The following is a 7,074-nucleotide window of genomic DNA, read 5'->3' as shown; positions in this document are numbered from 1 at the left end:
TATCACCCCTGTTATTCGATTTGGTACTAGAAATGTTAGCTTTAGCAATAAGAGAAGAAAAAGCAATTGAAGAAATTAGAAGAGGCAAAGTTACCACATTTTGCAGATGATATGATAATATACTTAGAGAATCCTAGAGAATCAAGTAAAAAACTACTTTAAATAATAAATAACTTTAGCAAAGTTGCAGGATATAAAACAAACCTACATAAATCCTCAGCATTCCTATATATTTCTAACAAAGTCCAACAGCAAGAGATAGAAAGAGAAATTCCATTTAAAGTTACTCTAGACAATATAAAATATTTGGGAGTCTGCCTGCCAAAACAAGCCCAGGAACTATATGAACACAATTACAAACACTTTTCACACAAAGGCAGATCTAAATAATTGGAAAAACATCATTTGCTCGTGGTTAGGTCAAGCTAATATAATAAAAACAACAATTTTACCTAAATTAATTTGCTTATTTAGTGCCATGCCAATCAAAATACCAAAAATTGTTTTATAGAGCTAGAAAAATAATAAAATTCATCTGGAAGAACAAAAGGTCCAGAATATCTAGGGAATTAATGAAAAGAAATGCTAGGGAAGGTGGCCATACCAGATCTTAAGAACTGTATTATAAAGCAGCAATCATCAAAACTACTTGGTACTGACTAAGAAATAGAGTGGTGGATCAGTGGAATAGCTTAGGTACACAAGACACAGTAGTCAATGACTCTGGTAATCTACTGTTTGATAAACCCAAAAACTACAGCTTCTGGGATAAGAACTGCCTATTTGATGAAAACTGCTGGGAATACTGGAAAACAGTATGGCAGAAACTGGGGATAGACCGATATCTTACACTATATACCAAAATAAAGTCAAAATGAGTTCACAATTTAGATATAAAGCCTGATACTATAAGCAATCTGGGAAAGCAAGGAATAGTTTACTTGTCATGTTTATGGAGAAGGGAAGAATTTATGACCCAACAAGAGATAGAGAGCATTACAAAATGAAAAATGGATAATTTTGATTACATTAAATTGAAAAGTTTTTGTACAAAGCCAATGCAACCAAGATTAGGAGGGAAGCAGAAAATTGGGAAAGAATTTTTACAACCAGTATCTCTGATAAAGGCCTCATTTCTAAAATATACAGAGAATGGAGTCAAATTTACAAGAATACAAGTCATTCCCCAATTGGTAAATGATCAAAGGATATGAACAGGCAGCATTCAAAGGAAGAAATTAAAGATATTCATAGTCATATGAAAAAATGCTCTAAATCACTATTGATTAGAGAAATGCAAATCAAAACAACTCTTAGATACTACGTCTCTCCTGTCAGATTGGCTAACATGACAAAACAGGAAAATGATAAATGCTGGAGAAGATGTGGAAAAATTGTGATACTAATGCATTGTTGGTGGAGTTGTGAACTGATCCAGCCATTCTGGAGAGCAAATTGGAACTATGACCAAAGGGCTATAAAAATGTTCATACCCTTTGACCCAGCAATATCACTTCTAGGACTGTATCCCAAAGAGATCATACAAATGGGAAAAAGGACTCATATGTACAAAAACATTTATAGCAGCTCTTTTTATGGTGGCAAAGAATTGGAAATCAAGGGGATGCCCATCAATTGGGAAATGGCTGAACAAATTGTGGTATATGAATGTAATGGAATATTATTGTGCTATAAGAAATGATGAGCAGATGGACTTCATAGTAACTTGGAAAGATTTATATGAACTGATGCTGAGTGAGGGGAGCAGAACCAGGAGAACATTGTACACAATTACAGACACATTGTATCTGTGATGACTAACTTTGATAGAGTTGGCTCCTCTCAGCAATGCAAGGTTCTAAGAAAACTCTACAAGACTCATATTGGGAAAAGCTATCTGCATTCAGAGAAAGAATTACAGAGTCTGAATGCAGATTGAAGCAAACTATTTGCTCTCTCTCTCTCTTTTTTTTTGTTTTGTTTCTTCTTTCTTGTGGTTCGTTCCATTGGTTATAACTCTTCTTTACAACATGACTAATGTGAAAATATGTTTAATATAAAGGTATATGTAGAGCCTATATGGGATTGCGTGCCATCGTGGGGGGGAGGGGGGAGGTGAGGAAGGGAGAGAAAATTTGGAAATCAAAAGCTTGTGGAACTGAATGTTGTAAACCAAAAATAAATAAATAATTTTTTTAAAAAAGTAGGAACATTGATTAGAGGAGAGACTGTGCTTTACATTTTGTGCCCTTCTCATATCCCACTGAGATTCTTTTGGCCTCCATCTTACTTTCTGACGAGGGACCCCTTGACTGGCACTTGGTATATAGTTGTCAAAGTGGCTGATCTTTAGTGGGAGAGTGTGGGAGTAGACAGGTAGGGACTCAGGAAGTTTGAACTTAGTTGGCACAGGTGGTTCTGGGCTTCTTTCCATTTCCCTCTGTGATTATGTGTATGTATGTTTGTGTATGACTCTTCTACAGAACTTTTGGGAGAGGCAAGACTCTAGGGGCCCAAGAGAACTGTCTTCAAGCGTATGACTATCTGCAATGTGGAAGAGAGATTAGATTTGTTTGTTTTGGCCCCAGAGGGCAAGACCAGGAGAAATATGAGTGGGTGGGGGGCAGTGGGAGAGGAGAGGATGTAATGAAAAACTTCCCAACAATTAACCTTATCCTGAACTGGATTGGGGTGCCTCAGGAGGACAAGTGTTCCCCTGGAAATCTTCAAGCAATGGCCAAATGACAAGTTCTCAGGTACATTATAAAGGTAATTTTTTCCCCCGGGAACTACTTGGCCTCCAAGGTTCTATCTCAAAGACTCTTTATCTGTTTCCCCACATTTGTATTCAGTTCATTCATTCATTTTTTCATTTACTCATTCTTTCATTCAACAAAATTTTTTAACACCTACTATGTGCCAGGCACTATGCTAGACAGGGTTGTTAGGGGGGTGGGGTGGGGTGGAAGGGATACCAAAATAATAATGAAAGAGTTTCCACCCTTAGTTAGACTCCATCCTGCTCTTGGGCCAAGAAATAGAGGATTTCAAAGAGAGAGCTCTAAGCCATTGATATGTGACAAAGCTAAACCCCCATCTCCTGGAATGAATGCCCATCAGGAGCGCCATACATGACAGCTTAGCCTGACTCTTAAGATGTTGTCAACATTGTACCAGTAAACTCCTAGTTTCATGGCAGTCAAAAAATACAGCTGAAACTCACTTGTGCCTCTGATCCCTGCCACTGGCGCCTCCCTCACCCCCACCCAAACACACATGAAAGGAACTGACAGAGCCTAGCTCCTGGCCCTTTGGGGAGATTTGAGCTGATTCTTGGCTCTCCTGTTTACAGTATGTTATTGTCTGTATTTAGCATTTTTTAAAAAAGAAATAGACTGACTCATTTCTACAAGGAAAGGGAGATTTTACCAAGAAAATGCCAGACTTTTATGACTCAAGGTTGAAATATATGTCCAGCATACAAAGGCACTGCTTTCCCCCCTGCCTCAATCTGGTTTCCTCCAGTTCTTCTTTTCTGGTTAGGCTAATGCCATAGATCTCCAGCATTTTGGTTCAGGGATTTTGAGTCCTTGCATTTGTCTCCTTGGCAATGCTACAAAGCTCAGGGAGAAAAAATTAAAAATCACAGCTGTGGGGAGAGGAGAATTTGAAGGCAAGGCCCTGCAGTAATACATTAGTAGTCAGCTTCAAATCCTACTCTAACCTTCAGGGCATCCATGTCTCCAAAAGGACACATTTCCAATTAGAAAGGAGGTGGTTGTTTGTCTTTAAGCAGGTCTATAGCCTCCTCTTCTGGCTTGAAAGAAGCTGGAGCTCTTGGAAAGATTTTTTTTTTTGGCACCAACAAAGTTAAAAAGAATAGTGTCCACCACCATTTGGTCCAGCAAAGTTGGAACGCCTGCCTTCCTTAGCTCCTTCCACATCAGTCCCCAACAGGGCCCAGCACAGTGGCTTGCACAGAATATGCCTTTAATAAATCTACTTTTTTGTTTTTAAATATTTGCATGATGCTCTTTTTTTAAACAATCATTTCACAGTGACTCTGTTCACCCCAACAACAATAGACCTTTCCATTGTAACAAAGGTAAAGACAGGCAACCTCAGTGAACATTATTGGCTATGTCTGAAAATATTTGCCTCATTCTGAACCTATAGACTGCTACCTATCTGCTGAGAGGTAGGAGACATGCTTCCCCACAAAGTCCTCTGAAGTCTTGATTAGGGGGTGTATTTGATTAAAGCTCTTAAAGCTCTCAGTACTACTCTCTTTTATATGAGTGTGATCATTGTATAAATTGATCTCCTGGTTCTGTTTACCTTGCTCTGTGTAGGTTCCTACAAGTCTTTCCTTGCTTTTCAGAATCCTTCATATTCACTATTTCTTGCTGTTCAATGATATGGCATTACATTTATATATCCTAATTTGTCCATCCATTTTCCAGTTGATAAGACACCCACTTTCCTTCTAGTTTGTTGCTGCCCCAAAAGTACTTCTCTAAGTTTATCTTCCATCTACTCTAAATGAATCTTCTGTGTACCTATTTATTTACATGTTGTCTTCCATCTACTCTAAATGAATCTTCTGCGTACCTATTTATTTACATGTTGTCTTCTACCTACTTAAATGAATCTTCTATGTACCTATTTATTTACATGTTGTCTTGTATCTACTCTAAATGTATCTTCTATGTACCTATTTATTTACATGTTCCCCGGTAGAATGTGAACTCTTTGAAGGTAAGGATTATTTCTGCCTTTGTATCTTCAGTGCTTGGTTCAGTGCCTCACACATAGCACTTAATAAATATTTATTGACTGACTGACTGTGTATGTGATCTGCTAGACTGTGTGTATGTATGATCTGATGGGCCCTCATGCTGCTGGGCCTGTGCACTTTGGCTCCATGGGAGGAGTCCCAGTCCAACAGATCAAGGGGACACCCCCCGATTCCTGTCACACATATGTGGGACCTTTCCCTCTATCTTTGTCCTCTTGGTAGTATACTTTTGGTAGTGGTATCAGAGTCAAAAGGTACGTTTAATTTAGTGAGTTTTTAAAAGTTTAATTAAATATGTTAGATTTTTTTTTCAGAATGGTTTGCTCAATTCACAGTTCCATAAAGAGTGTATCAGTATTCCTGTCTTCTTTGAATCTCTCCAGCATTCACCATTTTTGTGTTTTGTAACTTTTGACAATCTCTTGGGTATGTCTTGAACAACCTCAGAGTTGTTTTAATTTGCATTTCTCATGCCTCAATAAATATTTGATGAATGAATAAATGGATTAATTACAACTGTAAGTAAAGACAACTGGACTTAATTCAGGTGTGGGACTCTGTTCCCTTGGTTCCACAGGAGAAGAAAAGCTGGGAAAGATACTTATATTTTTGCATTAAAAAAACAAAGCTTTCCTTTCAAAGGCTCTGATCTTCTGCTGAATTTCTGAATTATGGACTCCTAAGAGGACACTTTCCTTGTCTGTAAAATTTAACCAAGGATCTGATCTTCACTGCCCACTTAGTGAAAGAGACACTAATCACACATATGGTCTCCTTACATGAATTATTCTCACTCAAAGCTTTGCGAGTCCAATAGACCCTGAGGACTTGGGAAAGATTTGAAAAATCTTATTTGGCATCACAGCAAACCAGGCTTTCTTTTTCATAAACCTCAGTTGACCCTAGAGGGACTTGGGGCTCTAGGAACATTTCTTTAAAATGAAATAGCATTTTTTCCTCCTCTCAGTTTGACAAAGACATGGACATTTCTATATCACTAGATAGAATATTTGTTTATGTGGCTGTCAATGATAATGATGATGATCCAACTCTTGGATTTTGTATCTGGGACCTAGGCCAAGATAGTCTTTGTTTATCCTCTGAGCTCAGTCTGGACTCACCAATAAACTAGATGTAATACATTCTAGGAACAAATCTGGGATCTGGGTCAGCTCTGATATTATTAGTTCACATTTCTGTAACACTTGAAAGTTTACAAAACAGTTTTCTTACAACAACCCTGTGAGGCAGGAAGTTACCTAAACCAATGAAATCACAGGTCTCATCACTTCAAAAGATGGTTAGGGAAAAGAGAGAGAGAGAGACGAACAGTGCAATCCGATAGAATATAGAAATGGAGATTCTGGACAGTGTGCTTTTGATCTCAGTAGAACTACCCTATAGCAATTATTTCCTCTGGAGGGTATTTCCCTGGCCCCATGCCTATCTGTTCCTATCACCATTCCCTTATTATGGCAAGGCCCCCAGGACATCATCACCAATAGACTTAGAAAGGTGGGATAAAGGATCCTTTGTTGGCCTCTGGCTCTCAGAGCAGTCCAGACAGCTCTGGGGGATACCTTTGAAACCCACTGGAAGATCCTGAGAAGAATGAATAGTATTTAATGACACATTTGGTCTGTGGAATTTTTTATTCAAAGGAATTTATCTTTATTTTCAAGCTATGGAGATAATTTTGCAGACATTTCACAGGGAAGAGCTTTTCCCGTACCTGCCTCTCAGCCCAACAGTTAGTGTTCTATTAATATTTGCTCTCCATCTTGCTTAATGATGATGCTGATGATTTTGAGAATGACAACAGCTAGCATTTATACAGTATTTTAAAGTTTGCAAAGTGCTTTACATATATTATATCTTTTGATCTGCAAAACAGCCCTGTGAGTAGGCACAATTATTATCCCCATTTTATAGATGAGGAAACTGATGTTGAACTAGGGTAAGCAGTGTGCCTAGGATCACACAGACAATGAGTGTTTAGGGGAGGATTTGAACTCAGGTCTTCCTCACTCCATGTCTTAGACTCTATACTTTGCCACCCAGCTGCATAAATGAGCTAATACATATAAAGTGCTTTGCAAACCATGAAACACCACATTAAATATTTTGCCGTGGTTGTTCAGTTGTTTTAGTCATGTTTGAGTCTTCATGACCCTATTTGGGGTTTTCTTGGCAAAGATACTGGAGTGGTTTGCCATTTCCTTTTCCAGCTCATTTTACAAATGGGGAAACTGAGGCAAACAGGTTTAAGTGACTTG

The sequence above is a fragment of the Trichosurus vulpecula genome, chromosome 7 (genome assembly GCF_011100635.1).
Source record: "Trichosurus vulpecula isolate mTriVul1 chromosome 7, mTriVul1.pri, whole genome shotgun sequence".
Taxonomy (NCBI): domain Eukaryota; kingdom Metazoa; phylum Chordata; class Mammalia; order Diprotodontia; family Phalangeridae; genus Trichosurus; species Trichosurus vulpecula.
The sequence above is the reverse complement of the archived record's forward strand: the minus strand, read 5'-3'. Positions refer to the sequence as shown.